The sequence below is a fragment of the Cyanistes caeruleus genome, chromosome Z (genome assembly GCF_971803275.1).
Source record: "Cyanistes caeruleus chromosome Z, bCyaCae1.hap1.1, whole genome shotgun sequence".
NCBI classification, from domain to species: domain Eukaryota; kingdom Metazoa; phylum Chordata; class Aves; order Passeriformes; family Paridae; genus Cyanistes; species Cyanistes caeruleus.
Genome location: NC_141732.1, coordinates 58,020,121 through 58,036,466, shown reverse-complemented (window position 1 = coordinate 58,036,466; position 16,346 = coordinate 58,020,121). Strand labels below are relative to the sequence as shown.

The 16,346-nt window shown below is 39.0% G+C and overlaps 1 long non-coding RNA gene across 2 annotated transcripts in view; it reads right to left on the bottom strand.

Moving 5' to 3' along the window:
* Positions 1–16,346, bottom strand: part of LOC111941366 (uncharacterized) — a 298,151-nt gene that overhangs the window by 278,569 nt on the left and 3,236 nt on the right. Inside the window, exons 2-5 of one of the 2 annotated variants that reach the window (XR_015280905.1) lie at positions 15,008–15,188; positions 14,419–14,534; positions 3,357–3,480; positions 486–3,265 (exon numbers count right to left, since the gene is read on the bottom strand). This is a non-coding gene — a long non-coding RNA (uncharacterized LOC111941366). Of the gene's footprint in view, positions 1–485; positions 3,266–3,356; positions 3,481–14,418; positions 14,535–15,007; positions 15,189–16,346 lie in introns of those variants that run through there. The other variant, XR_015280904.1, reaches the window with a different exon arrangement.

Genomic DNA, 16,346 nt, shown 5'->3' with positions numbered 1-16,346 from the left:
TGGAGAAGAGCCTGGTCCATCTTCTTTCCCTTCAGGTACTGATAGATGTTGATGAGATCCCATCTCAATTCTATCTCCTCAAGGCTGAACAGACCCAGCTCCTTCTGCCTTTCCTAATAAGAGAGTTGCTACCTCAACCTGCTGGCAGTGCTAGGCTATTGCTAATGTTCAATTTAATTAATTAAAGGAAAAAAAAAAAATCAAATTTTTGCTATTGATAGCAGAACTGAACATTTTAGTTCTGTAGTTACTACTACTTCCCTTAACTACTTTTGTGAAATGCAGCCTAGAACTCCACAGAAATGACAAATTTCATACTAGTTGTGTAACAAATTGACTCCTCTATTTTCTGTTTTCCCTTTATCCTGGGACTAGAATGCTTTCCACTGTATTGGCTGCTGCAGACCACAACTACAGGATCATGTCCAGAGAAGCTACAGTTACTAGGAACCAGCATGGGATATTAACGAGACGGGCTTCTGTTCATGAAATCATTTATTCAGCATGGGAACAAACTCAGATTCAGAGACAGAGAGCTCTGAACAAAGGCAGAGAGATGGCTTTTGATGGACAGAACTAGGGTAGAGTTCAGGGTCAGGGACCAGTAGGAACACAACAAGGAAGAAACCCCAGGGTCTCAAACACAATCAGAATTCCTGGGCTGTCCCTCACAAGGGGTCTGGGGTGGGGCAACTTCATCCAGGCTTCACATGGCCCATCCCCCAAAGCAGGTCATCAAAATTCACACTAGCCGGGCTTACAGCCATGCCTCTCACTTTAACAATGATTATCTAAAACTAATTCTTTGCCTCCCTGAGGCACCTCACAACATTGGCTTGCCTTTCCTCCTCTTGTTTCCAAGGGTTCTGAAGTGTACCATGACAGCATATTCCAACAAGTCCTCAGACAGATGGTCAGTTACAGCAAAGGGAATCTGCAAATATGCCTTAATTTTAAAAATAGTATCTCTCTTCAGTTTTCATGTCCTTTTGCTAGTGCCAAGTCTGTTCCGTAATCAATGAAACCAAAATTACAGCTCTCTCAGGAACAGCTTTATTATTATTTTTTTTTTCTTTTTAATGTTCTGGTTTTTTTATAGCTGTTTTGCTCCAAAATTGTTTCCAAAAGCATCATCATTTGGCATACACTTCTGTGTACACTGAGCAATTTCTGGATTTCAAATTAGGTAGTACATTTCTAAAAGTTTAGCCAGGCTGAGCAAAGAATATATGCTTGTTAGTTCCTTGCAATTCAAATACAAGTATGAAAATATGTTCATATTGTCTAATAAATTAATTATTTTTTTTTCTGAAACATATAGTGGCTACACTTTTTCAAGATCTGCAATAGGGAGATACTAAGCTAAGTTGGTAGAAGTAGTGATATTGTCCTCATTCCAGATATATTTTCCCAAAGCTAGCTTTTGTTCATAAGGAGAATAGTTATATGCATTTATATGAAACAAATTACTACAGTATTTCTGGTAATTTTAAAATAAACAAAAACAAGAAATGAAACAATTTACTTGAAATAAAAAAAAATTAACAATTAAGTAAATAGAGAAAAGTATCTTCCATTTCTTCTTTTAGGCAACAGCCTAAATGGGATCCTGCCACTTACTGAATTGTGCATAGTTAATTCTAAAAGCTTGGAACAATAAGATTGAAATTCCATCTTTTTGCAAGTAGATCAAGGTCATGCTAAAAAATAATCTAGCAGTAGTGCATTGCAGAAAGGCAGTCCTGGAAGAGAAGCAATGAGCTTCATCCTCCAAGAAACACATCTGAAAATTTCAGATTAGTGCAAATCAAATAGTTGCATGGAAGAGACAGATAAATTTAAATATGTGACACATGGAACCATTTAAAGTCCATTGCAAAGGTACATTGCATTACATTAAGGTACATTGCAAAAAATTAAGGTCTGCTTCCAAAATAGAACCAGCTCCTTGAATTTCATGCCTCCTGACAGCAAAGAGAACAATGTTCATTTCAGTCACATGTTTGGAGGCTGTGTATTAGAATTAATAACCAAAACTTCTGGGTGATTTTTAGTGTCCCAAATAAAGTGGCTAAAATAGTTTCTCTAACGTAATCCCTCTTTAATCATGTTTCTGGGATAATCTAAATTTGTGCTATTAAGTGAAAGTAGTGAGGTTTTTTTTCACTGCAAGTTCATTAGCCATAACCTCAATTTAGCTATCATTTTAATATCAAAAAAAGACATCCAGTAAACAATAGGACATTTTTAAAAACTTAACCTCAGAACTGAATACCTATCACTATTAGCAGTTGGGCTGTTGTGAAAAATCTTAACAAACCACATTTCAGCAACAGTTCCCTTCTCATTGTTCTGAATGGCCTGAATTATTTATTCTATTGGTAATATTCCTGTATTCATTACCCATTACCTTTTCTCAAATGAAAGCTGCAGTTAAAAGGAAACCCCTCCAGCTCTATATAAGATGTTTTCCCAGTTGGATCTGATAAGCACAAAGCAGGAGGTTTTTCAGGACCTCAGTTAAGTTCTGCTATGTTTTTTTTCATACATTGTTATGCTAAAACATCAAAAACTGAAAACTGCATAGTATTAAATTTTGCACACCTAATTTTAAGGTAGGAGAGGTTGAATTTGAAATAGAGATCTCAATTCATCATCCCATTATTTTCCACTGGTTCTACAAGTTCCATCTACCTTCTTGTCTAGTGCATTTTTGGTACTGAAACAGGAAATACAGCTCAAAAGCACAGACTATCCTGGTTTTGTAATTTCACTGTGCTTCACTTTCCTGGTGCATCATATTATACTTGGTATTTATCACATAATTATAAGACTATTTGCTTCACAAACAATAATCACATATCATAGCTGCACTCATGTATTCAAAAACTAATTTAGGTAGCTGTAGTTTAGGTACAGTTCTACATAGTACTCTATTACAGCATATGACTCAGCCTTCTATTAGGCTGTTCTCGCTTTATGTAGTAGAGAACCAGGATGCCAGTTGAACTCCAAACCCTGTTACTGTTACAAATAGCTGCTACTAAAAATGTGTCAAGTGGGTCAGTCAGGACATGAAGCCAAACAAAAAGAACCACTGCCAAACTGGTCTGTGGTGTCAGATCTGTGCTCACAGAAGCAGCCTGTGACCTGAAACACACATTGTTGCAGCACTGCAGATTTGCTCCTTTTGGCTTCTTGCTGCCTGGGGGACAGGATAGAGTGTCTGTGGTCTCTCTGCATGAAACAGCCTCTCACAGTCTGGCTGAAAGAAAAGTGGTTCATTTAAAGTCACACTCAGCTCCGGTAGTCCTGTAGGCAGGACTGGTTTTCCCTAGAAAGGACTCTTTACCTACCAAATCTGTAACGAGTTTGTGCTAAGGAGGTTTCTGCAAACACCCCAAGGTAAAAGGATGGCATTTTACTGTGTAAGCCTGTCTTGTTCTGGCTTTTGCTGCTTAAATTCCTGAAGTATTACCACTGCATTAAAAAAAAAAATAAAGATTATTTGGATTGTTTATTGTGAGGGTTTCTTAAGAATTAAGTTAATTGGGAATATGAAACTGCATTAGCTGGAGTTATCCTCAGTTACTGTTCCACAGCTGGTTTTCTTTTATGTGGAAAATGCTGCATGTTTATGAAGAAAGTTATTAAATTAACATAAGGTAGAGTATATCATAAAATAAGTTCCCTTTCTGAACTCATTCACGCAAGCAATCCTCACTCATATAAGTCACTACAATAAAGTTAATGTGTCTTCTAATGAATATGTACACAAACCAGATCCCACTATACTGGTCCTCCCACAGCAAAGAATAGACCTAGAATGAAAAGGATTAGTTTTTACATTGGAGTCTGTGAATCTGTGTAACACACAGGTCTGTGAAAAAATATGTTTAAAGCCTACACTGACACCTTTTTTAAAAAGCAGTATCATACTTACGTAGCTGTAAGAAATGTAAAATACAGGTAATGTTTTGAACATAATGTTTGATTTAAGTCAATATACAAAGCAATGATCATATTTGTATTAATACAAAAAATTTCCATAATCACATCACTGGTAATCCTTCTTTTATGCAGCTGTTAACCAAGGAATGTGCTTGTCGTCCCTACAGAAATTAAGTAAAGGTAGTGTATTGCTTTTTCTCCATGATATTTAGGAATGGAAAAGTTTTCACAATGTCAAAAATTCAAATATATAAATGTGCTCAAGTAATTCTTCCCTATGTCTTCTTATTAAAAAAAACTCCAAACCATATAACATAAATTTTGTATTTTAAAAATGTAACCATGTTTAAGGGTATAGATACGTTTGGCTTTTAAATCTGGTTAAGATGAAGAGAGCAAGCAATAACTAACAAAATAGTCCCAACCCACACAGAATGTTGCTAGATTCAGCGCTGGTCAGGTGAATGCCAGAGACATATATTCTCATTCCCCCACAAAATCAGTTTCACTATGTGTACTCTGATCTCAAAAGTGCATGTAAGTGTATATAACAACATTTTGTGAAGAGAACAAAATAGTGACAAGACACTGGATTCCCTATGAAGCCCCAAGATCCCCTGGGCAAAATAAAGAACTCATTATAAATAAATGCTTGGCTACTCCCATTCTGCATATTACATCTTTACAATTAATCTCACTTTTTGTAAATTTATTGCTACTTAAAACATACAAGAAGAAATTAGCAACAGCTGACTACCCCTTATCCTGAAGTATAGTAGCTGATTAGTAAAGTTAAATGTTTTATGGAAGTTTCATGTGAAAACATCTACCTCTTGTGCCCAAAGCTGGAACTGCCACAGACAATTTTCATTAACCAATACAGAGTAAAACTTGAATTATTATTTTTAATAATATTAATATTAATACTATTTCACTTCAATGCTGATTCATACTAATAATATAGCTCTTCATAGTGTAAGGATAATGTGGATCTTTGCACAGACCTTTTCTCTCTATAGCCTTAAAAATCAGGGCTCAGTGAGGGACAGGGTCTCCTATGGAAGAAAGCCACGTCAGGAAATCACCATGCACACAAAGTTTCAAAAGCATGGATTTCTAGTGCAACTACGTTAAATTAGATGCCAAAGCTAAGTTTACTTCAAAAATCTTAGAGTAACTTCAAGTGCAAAAAGTAGCTGATGAATATGAATTTTTATTTTGCTGGTAAAAGGCTTTGAATTCTGATTTAATGTGGGTAGAAATGAATAAATGGTAGAAAAATACTCAGAAACCAGATTTGGTGTCTTTACCCTGGTGTTGTGGAGATGTCGGCAAGGTTTCTGTTCTCTATTCCTCCAACCCTTCTTCTAAATCTTCATTTTATAGGTAATTTATTTCTGATTTACCATTATCTGTTCCATGAAGTTTTCATACTTTTTGCCCTTATTACTCTAGAAGATATTTTCTGTACTGCTTCCTCATCACAGTCTCAATTAAAAGAACATCAGAAAGCCAAGAGTGGGCCAGAGCAAGAGGTCATGTCTGTCTCCTGCTTTCAAAGAGGAGAGATTTGAGATTTCCCCCAGCCTTCCTTTAAACTTATACCTATTGTTTCAGGAAGCCTGAAAGCTCATCTCCACTTAAAAGAGTTTTGCTGGTATACTCTGTTTTAGTGTTTGTAACTGCTTAACCCTTAAAACAAGAGTGCCTGAATTCAGACACACTTCAACACACTTGCAAGCGCTTGAGTAAAAGTAGTCTGCTCCTCTGTAGTGGTTTAGATTTGCCAATTTGAGTTTCCCAGCCAATGCACCAAATAATGTGGTGTGTTTAGTGCTAAGATCACCAGTGCACTCACTTCTGGCTGTGGGATACGAATTAGGAGAAGGGCAAAACAGACTTATAACTTAAACGGAATAAAGAAACTTTATTACCAGGCCTACAAGAATAAGAAGTATCAGAATCTTCCTCCCGCTGCCCAACTTCTTTCCTTTCCCAACTGACAATGTAGAAACAAAACCTGGGATGTTACTGTTACAATACCGTTTCATCAGTTCTTGTAGGGAGAGAAGTTTTCTCTTGACATGCCATGGTGTCCTGGGGTGAGTGTGATGTTAAATTGTATCCCCATTCATCCACCTAGACCAGAAACAGGTTTTATATCCTTAAAGCTTCATCTAAGAGTAAAAGTGAGAGGGGAAGAAGCACCGAGTCTGTTATCAGAGACTGTACTTGCTCCCCCCACATCCTGGGCCGGGGTTTGACTACAGCACAGACAAACAAGGCACAGATCGCCTTGGCTTTTCCAGCTAGCCAAAGCAGTGAGGTCTTCCTGGACTGTTTTCTTTCTCTTTTCCTTGAACAGATCGAACTTGCTCTGGACTGGGGACTCGGGGGAACATCGGGAGCTTGCACCCGTGAACTACCAGGAGCCCAGCCTGGGTAGTGGCATTTTCCAATGCCAGAGGGATTGAAAACAGAGTGAACACCCACAGGAAAGAGACCCTCTGAATTTTGTCATCTCTTCAGAGTGTCGAGAGGCTTCGTAATTTGATACTGATCATTCTTGTGCTGGGTAGTGCTGTGCCTGTTAAATAAACAGGTTTTTTCCACTTGTCTAGAGAAATCTCTTCCAGAACCGTTGGGAAGGTGGGAAGATTGGAGGGTGGGAGAAAGGGGCCACGTGGGTTTGCTTCCTGGGGGGGGGGGGGGGCACTGGCGGTTTTCTCCCAAATTTGCCCTAAACCAGGACACATGGAGACTTCTCCAGAAGAAAGTTTTCTTGTGGCTTTTCATTTCCACGAATAGCAGCTGCCTGGGAAAAGTTCCGCAATCGTGAAATTCATCCCATTTTCACAGCCCTCCTACAGGTGTGTCCCTACCTGTAGCCCTCCTACAGGTATGTCCATGGGCCATGAACTGATGGGGTATTATTTTAAGGCTGAGTTGTTCAAAGGCAAAGGTTCTCCTCATCTGTCTCTGTAATCATCTCTTGGAACAGAGGTTTTCTTTTTCTCTCCCTGGGGGCAAAGGGTCTTCATCAGCTCTCATGTCTCTCTTCAAGCTTCCCATGGGATCACAGCTACTTCAACATCTGCTTGGCTTTATAAATTTATGGAAGCCTCTGCTCACATCTACAGTTTGAATACTTCATCCCCCATACTCTCTCATGAACTAAAGGGGTTATTTCAGTGTATCATTGTCCATCTCCATGGTACTACCAAAAGAGCTTTCAGCCCCATTAGGGCATCTCCTCATTCTCCTTCCATCTGAGACTTGACTCCTTCTTTACTGACCTTGGTGTCTTCATGTTGTTATTCTACATGTCTTCCTCTTTTTCTCTCCCCGGAGAGAGGATCAAAGTCTGTAGGTCTCATCTGTATAGCGAAAGGGTTAATATCTTGCCCAGTGGCCACAGCAGTTACTGTGATGGATTTCAGGCCAAGCTGGGCCCCTCCCTCCACCTGGCAGTCACTGGGGGGGCAGACAGGATGTCCTGGAGCCGCTTGCAGGGTCTGGTGGGCCCTGGCTCGGTGCAGGCCAGGGGGATTTAGTGTCAGCGAGTGTCAGCAGCCATGGCCCGGCCCAGCCTGGGGCCCCCCAGCCTCCTGTCCCCAGCCCGGGAGCTGCTGGGGTCCAGCCCAGCCTCCCCGAGGCTGCACAGGCCGCAGGGGAGTGGGGCTGGTCCCACCAGAGCTGAATTACCTTCTGAGGCTGGAAGCAGAGAGAGTTCCTGGGCTTCCTGTTTTTAAAATGTGGATCTCACAGAGGTGGATCTAACTTCTAAATGGTTCAAAATGTTGTCAGTTCTCAGAATTAGCCAGCTATCGGCCTTTCCCAGACACAGAGGAACCTCCCAGCAGCTTCTCTCAGAGAAATCACTTCCATGGGTGGTTTCTTACTTCTTCACCAAATGTTAATCAATGCAAAATCAGCACATCCTCTAATTACTAACTCTGCTTAAATTAGCTTTTGCTGAAGAATATTTAAGTCCTCAATTCTTTTGAAAAACAAGTATATAAGCATCACAGAATCATTAAGGTTGGAAAAGACCTCCAAGGTCATCAAATCCAACCTTGGAGCAATCACCACCATGCAAAATAACCACAGTACTAAGTGCCACATCCAGTCATTTCCTGAACATCTCCAGGGACTGTGAGTCTCTGGGCAGTCCACTCCAATACTTAGCTACTCTTTCAGTGAAGAAGAAATTCCTCTTCATGTCCAACTTGAACTCCCCTGGTGCAGCTTGAAGCCATGTCTTCTCATCCTGTCTCTTGTTGCCTGGGAGAAGATACCAACCCCCACCTGGCTACACCCTCCATTCAGGTAATTGCAGAGAGAAACAAGGTCTCCCCCGAGCCTTCTTTTCTCCAAAATAAACAACCCCAGCCCTCTCAGCCAGTCCTCACAGGACTTTACAACCCTTCACCAGCTCTGTTGCCATTCTCTGGACCCATTCCAGGACTTCAATGTCTTTTCTATCATGAGAGGCCCAGAGCTGAACACAGGACTTGAGGTGTGGCCTCACCAGTGCCCAGGACAGGGGGACAACCCCTGCCCTGCTCCTGCTGGCCACACTATTGCTGATCCTGGCCAGGATGCCATTGGCCTTCTTGGCCACCTGGGCACAGCCTGGCTCATGTTCAGCTGCTGGCACCAGCACCCCCAGGTCCTTTCCAGCTGCTCTGCCCCAGCCTGTGGCACTGCCTGGGGTTGTTGTGACCCAAGGGCAGGACCCAGCTCTGGGCCTTTTGAACCTCACATCATGGGCCTCAGCCCATGATCCAGCCTGTCCAGATCCCTCTGCAGAGCCCTCCTGCCCTCCAGCAGATCTGCACTCCCACCCAGCTAGGTGTCACCTGCAAAATGACTGAGGCTGCGCTCAATCCCTTGTCCAGGTCATCAGTGAAAGCATTAAACAGGACTGGCACCAGTAAAGGTGAGCAGCCACCACCTGGCTGTAACTCCATTCACCACCACTCTATAAGCCTGACCATACAGCCAGTTTTTCACTCAGGAAAGAGTGAAAATAGAGTAAAAGAACACCCATCCAGGCTATGGACTGTCAGCTTCTCCAGGAGAATGCTGTGTGAGAGAGTGACTAGCAAAGCTCTACTAAATTTTTTTTTTTACTGAAGCTTTACTAAAGTCCGGATAGAATTTTTCCAGGTTTTCCCTCATCTATTCAGCAGGCCACCTGCACATAGGCCCCAAAACTGCCAGAATTCAAGAAGTGTTTAGACAATGCTCTCAGCCACTTGGTGGGACTTCCCCTCTGCAGGGATAGGAGTTGGCCCCAGAATGCTAAAACAATGGCTTGGAAACTGCAGAAGTAAACTGCAATTTGGTCATTGTCTCCATGTTTTCAAGGAATGGGACATGTATACCAAGCCGTATTGAGGAAATGCTTTTGGCAAAGCAGAAGAATGGTGTTTGGTATAAAGGCTGAAGTCTCAATGCTTTAACTTTCTTAGTTAAAGCATTTAACTTTTCTTAGTTTGGGATTAGTTCCCCTAATCCCAAATCTAACTGGACATGTGCATGGGTGAGATTGTGCTCTCCAATGCTCAGCATTATCTTCTGCCCTAGAAGCAAAGCCCAATGCACAAAGCTCTGCTGAGGAGAACCAGATGCAGACCACCCCGGTCATTGTGTAGGCGTATTCCCTGCAGTCCCAACTGGATTCCTCACTCTGCTCCCTACCCCACTATTTGGACTAGCGTGCCAGGTTTGTCTATGCTACATGCTCAGTTCTGCAGTTTTGAAGTAGTTCACACTCCTTTTTAAAGTCCTGGTACACATGCTCCTTTTGTACAACACTGAGCATTACTTTGGCTTGCTTATCCCATCCATTTATTTTTCTAATAGAATAATTATAACAGGCTTTGCTTGTTGTGAAGCAACTTAGACCACTAACAAGCAATGTTTTTTCCCTGTAAAAATATTTTTCTCAACTCAGTAAAAAAGGGTAACAGAAACGCAGCTGTCTTCTTTCATTAGCATTTCATGACCCAGTCACTAATGATAAGAAGAAGGAAGAAATGCAGACATCAAAGGCCATGGAAGCAGAACTATCTGATGAGAATGGTGTCAAAAGGGTTGCATGACACATTGGCAAATCTTTAAGTGCTTTATTAAAATTTGAAAGGAAATATGTCTAAGACCTCTTCTACTCTTAGATGCTAGTTGCTTGCCTGATATTTGAATAATACATCTATCTCCTAAGATACTATTTAATTTCCAATGAACTTTTGTAGAAAAGTTTTCCTCATTGAAGTTATGGAACAAACAGGCATAGAAGGCCAAACAGGATTTTGCCTCATCCATGTCATCTGATTTCATATTTCTCTCACAGGAAAATGAATGACTGAAGTAGCTTGGAATCTAGAAACAAAACCCTGGATTGTATTCCACTGCTTCAGAGGAAAAGGAATTTTTGCGTGCTTTTCTGATTCAAGTGATTAGATGGAGTGAACCGCTTTGTGGAGCACTGGATCTAATAACCGTGCAGCACCAAAGTATTATACATGAAGGATTAGACAACCAGCAAGCTGGGACTTGGTGTCCCTGAGAGCAGAATAGATGGGTCATCCTTGCTGTATCATCTCAAGTACATAGTAAAGATAGCCATGATAGCCCTATAAAATCTTAATCATTATTTAAAGACCCGTTACAATGGTTTGGCAGGAGAAAACACAAATATTTTTTACAGTTTCAAAAGAAATACCAAACAAGACCTGGAGGGATAAATAAGACTGACAACAGAGGATGCTTCTGTTTTTCTCTCAAATAAAACAGGAAGCCTGAATAAAGTATCAGCTTTTGTGATCAGAAGGGGATGTGTAGCCTGACTTGCATCATATATGGCATTCTTCAAATACAGATAAAGTAGACAGATGTGCCCCCTAGAAAAGAAAGCAGAAATAGAAAGCTAGCATGGAACTGAAAGCTTCAGTTCCCATTCCACCACACTACAAGTCTTTGGTAGGAGTTGAACCATTCCATTAGATAATATATGTGCTAATTTCTTTCATGCTCCACACAATTTCTCATTTTTCAGCTGCTGAACTGTATTATAAAAGGAATATCTACACATTTATCTAGCTGTAATAGGAATAGTGAACTAAAATACATAAGAACAGATGCACCACCAAAGGTTTGTCTAGCCTCAAATACTTAAAATTATTTAATAATTATCTATTTATTACCAGAATCAGGTTCTTATGGAAGAGTATCAGAACAAGGAGACTATATAGTGATATTTCTCTGTAATAAACTTGTGGTTCAGGAACTTCCTGAGCTAGCAATATTTAAATAACCCTTTCTTTCATGATTTTTTTGTTGCTCTTTAATTCATGGGAACTTCTGCATCAACAGTACTTCATGGAAACTATAAAAGTACATATTCAGTTGAGCTGTAGGACAAGTATCTCTTTATTTTGGACCTACAATCTACTGGTTTTATATGATAACTCCTAGCAGATGGGATAATGAGTCTCATTCTCTATGCAATTCATGACTTTAGAGATACAGATCTTAAACTAGAATGATATCTATCAAATGTCTATTTTCTAGGCCACAGAGTTCAAGTCTATTCAGGCTTTTTCCTCTCATATATAGGTCATTCTTTATCTTGATCTCTCTGTATAATTTCAAGTTTTGTTAACTATATCCTCAGATGCACTGAACAGTACTAACTACAAATTTGTTTATTTAAATGAAGACTATGCTCTAAAAAAGGCTTGTGAATGCACATTGAAAATAGCTTCAACAGTAAGAGCTTATAAATGTGCATTATACTTCCTTTATTTTAGTCTTTAAAATAATAAATGAAAGAAATCGACTTTTCTCACATACTTCTAAGCAAGTTCCTTTTTAAAAGTATGGAAAAATATGTATTTACATGATTCACTGAAAGTAAAATAATAAGTAGCAGAGACATAGTCAGGTATTATCATTAAAAATTTCATTTAAACGATTTATTTTTAATTTATATATTAATAATTTAAGCTTTCTTAGAATTATATGAACATTATATGAATACTTATAATATATATAATTATATGAACATTACTATAAATACCATCCTATTCTAATAGTAAATGCAATTAAAATAAATGTAATTATCAAGTTAATAATATAATATTATGATATTATATAATATATTATATATATTATCATATCATAATAATTATCAGAAAGTTTATTTAAATAATACATTTTAAAAGGAATTTTTTCATAGAAGTAACTATAAATTCTCTTTGATTTGGATTTCCTACATTTTTTTGAGAAACAGGACATCTTGTCTGAGCAATATCTCTTAACCATAGGAAAAAACCTGAAGACTTAGTTAACTACATAAATAAATACATGAGTTAGCTTTTGAATCTCAGTTTTAGGGTCCTGAGAAGCCCTTATCTCATTCCAAAACAAACCAGAGATAATGTTCAACAGAACACACATTTCCATGGCCTTGGGAGTGCCAGGTTAGGAATGGTTGCTATTCAGATGTGATTGATATCGAAGTGTCTGGCAAAAAAATGCTGGTTTATTTGTTTTTTCCCCCTTCTCTATATCTTCTTTATATGTACTGTTATTTCCAAGATGTTATTTCAACTTTCTCATTCCTGGTCTGCCAGGAAAATAATTTATTGACCTTTTCACCCCTTTAATATACAAGTGCACTTGAGTGTAGCAATTTCTTACAGACCTTATTCTCAGCCAGTTCATTATGTTCTTTCCAAAAACTACTTACAAATTATCATACATTTTAAAAAACAAATTTGTTAGGATAAGTAATGCAAGTGTTTCACCCTCAGGAAAATGTGAAGAATAACCATTTTTTTGGCATTACGCCTTTAATTTCTTCCTTTGTTTCTTCTCCAACAAGAGACTATCCTGTGTTTCTCACACAAATCCTACTACATTCTTGTTAAGAATTGTATCTTCTATGATCACCACCTGAAAGAACAACCATAGTTTTCTGAGACGTTATTTCTCCTTTTTGCTCATCTCAGTTTCTAAAACCAACTTTCTGCTTTTCTCTTATATATTTCCATGTTCCACTTTATATTTTGTTTTCAAATACACCAATACATTAATTAATCAGTAACAAAATGAACATTAGGCATAATGTGAACCTGCTACTGAATGGAACAGGGATTCCATTGACAGAGGTTGCACAAAAGGCAGAATTAGTGAACATCTTCTTTGCTTCAGTCTTCACTGCGAATGCCACCCCTCAGGAATTCTAACCCAGAAGATCAGGGAGAAGGTCTGGAAAAAGAAAGACTTTCTTTTTGTTCAGAAGGATTGGGTAAGAGACCATTTAGTCAAACTTCACATCCACATGTCTATAGACCCTGACAGGATGTATCCATGAGTACTGAAAGAGCTGCTGGGCACCATTATGAAACCATCTTTGAAAGGTCATGGAGATCAGGAGAGGTGCTGAGGACTAAAAGAAAGAAAATGCCACCTTTGTCTGCAAAAGGGGAAAGAAGGAGGACCCAGGAAACTAGCAGCCAGCCAACCTCACCTCAATCCCTGGGAAAGTGACAGAGCACCTCATCCTAGGGACCATCTCTATCCACATGGATGACAAGAAGGTCACCAGGAGTCTGGAGTCAATGTGGAGAAATCACACTTGCTCAGCCTGACTACCTTGTACATTAAGGCAAGTACCTGGATGGATGAGGGGAAAGCAGTCATACTGTCTACCTAGACTTCAGCAGATCTTTTGACACTGTCTCTAATGACAGGCAAGCACAAGATCCTGCACCTGGGAAGGAACAATCTCAGGCACCTTGGGCTGACCTGCTTGAGTGCAGCTCTGCAGAGAAGAACTTGGGGTCCTGGTGAACAACAACTGTCCATGAGCCAGAAGAGTGTCCTGGTGGCCAAGAAATCCAGTGGTATAATGGGGTGTATTAGGAAGAGCATTGCCACCAGTTCATGAAGGTGATCCTGCCCCTCTATTCAGCAGTGGTGAGTATAGAGCACTTGAGATGTTCTTGGCTCCTCAGGACAACAGAGACATGGCGTTCCTGGAGCAGGTCCAGCAGAGGCTACAAAGATGATGGGGGGACTGGCACATCTCACTTATTAAGAAAGGCAGAGGGAGCTGGTTTTGGTTAGCCTGAGAAAGCCTGAGAGGGGATCTACTCTTGTGTAAGGATCTGAAGGGAGAATGAAAAGAGGACGGACCAGGCTCTTCTCAGAGGCAACAGAGAGACAATGGGCAGAAACGTAAAAATAAGTTCTACTTGAACATGAGGAAGAACTTCTTTACTGTGAGGGTACCTGAGACACAGAACAGATTGCCCAAAGAGGGTATGGAGTCTATTTCTCCAGAAAAGAGATTAATAAAAAGCTGTCTGCACACATTCCTAAGCACTGTCGGTCTAGGGAAACCTGCTTATGTAAGGAGGTTGGACTAGATGACCTAGAGTAGCCCTCACCAACCTTAGCCATTTGACGATTCTTTTTGGTTCCAAGTTTCTTTTTGATTCCGTGACCTCCTTAAATAGGCACTTCCTTGGCTTTTTCTTTGCTCCATGGGACATGACACATGCTGCACACTGTAGAAATAAAGTGTTATTTTTGAAGAGCATCGTGCTACAGCTAAGGAGGAAAGGAGCATGCTACATTCATACAACATCAGTAAAACCTGTTCTGGTACCACTGTAATCTATACCAGGACTAATGCACAGTTGACTCCATGCCAAGGAAATCATAATATGCTTACAGTGTGCTTGCAGTGCACTTATAGCCTTCTCTACGCTTAAGGCTAGTTGCTCAAAATTGACTATTTTCTCTTATTATTGCATTTATTGTAATTGCTGTTTATCCAGCAGTAGACTGAATTACAATCTCAGTCTCAAGAACTGAATATAGGTTCTTTAGGACAGATCTAAGATCACTGGAAGATAAACACTCTGAGAGGATCTTATAAACCTGTTGTTCTTTTTATGAATATTTATCATTTTGTTTCTCCCAAACAACTCACTAGCAGTACCTTTTAAAATCAAACACGAGCACAAATATATATTACCTGCACTAGTGTAGTTTAAAGGTGGAACATGAAGGATTGCAGGTACACAAGCAACATGAAGGTTGAAGTCCTTTGTAAGAATGGCCTGACTTGCTTTAAAAACACAGGATCCAGTAAGACACTTCAAGTAGTCCAACTGTCAAGGCAGGTATTTCAAGAGCAGCCTACCTCAGTGGAGCTTCTAGATAATGGCAGCACAATAAAGAAGAGGTGTTATAATAGACACATAAACTATGTACATGTACCCCCTTCTTAAAGCCTTTAATCTCAACTAGATAAAAAAGATCTTTAAATAAATGTATGTTACAAACTGTAACTATCAAACTAAAATGCTAATTAAAGAGATATGTTACAGTGTAAATTGTTTATATAGGCATAAGGTTTTAAAAAGTTTTACCAGCTTCATTATTTAAACCAGTTAAATATTTTGTTTTAACTGCAGACTCCATGCTTCACTAGATTAAGAAAAGAAGATAAATTGGAAAACCCAAGCCTATAGTTGTTTCACTAAGAAATATAGGAGGACACCTAAAATTTTATAAAAAGTCCAATCAAGACTGAATCTGAAACTGGTGACCTCTTCAGAATTATAGTTATGACTAGCTGGGGTACATGGGAGAATCCACCACACCCTGAATTTCTTTTCCTACTTAAAACAAATCTGAGAAAAAGCCAAATGTTTCATTCCTCAGGAGTAAGGGTTTTTAAAAATTAGGATATAGTGCAATAATCAGTTTTCAACATTTTAAAACTATTGTTTGAGGTCTGTGAGCATTTTCTTTCATGGGAGTAATGGGAAATTGTTGGCAGTTGATTCAGGTTTTCTGCTTTGATACCATATTTGATGGTATGTTATTTAAATATCTAGAAAGATAAAACAATGAAAAAACAACAAATAGTATTTTCAATTACAGCGGAAGCTTGGAAAACTGGTTCACCTTCCATTTTACATGGATTTTAATTACCATCAAAGACACTAGGTCTGGTATCAATATAAGAGCATCACAGCATTTATTCCATTGAAGACAGTTGTACTTCTCTAATAGTGTTTAATATAGTCCTAACCTTTTAATTCCAAGATAGTCTCTATGTAAAAATAATATCTAATATTATGTTTCCAGTTCTACTAATACCTATTTTGCTTGTTCATACTTGAAGAAATTACATAAAACTCTACAACTGAAGAACAGTTTCATTTTTCATATATTTCTGTTTTGTGTTCTATGGTTTTGCTTTTTGCCTTCTAGTTTTCCTGTTCATAATTCAGATAAAATCATCATAACCATTTGAAAGAATATTATCTGGTGAAGATATAATATGAATATTGTGTAATTTTAGA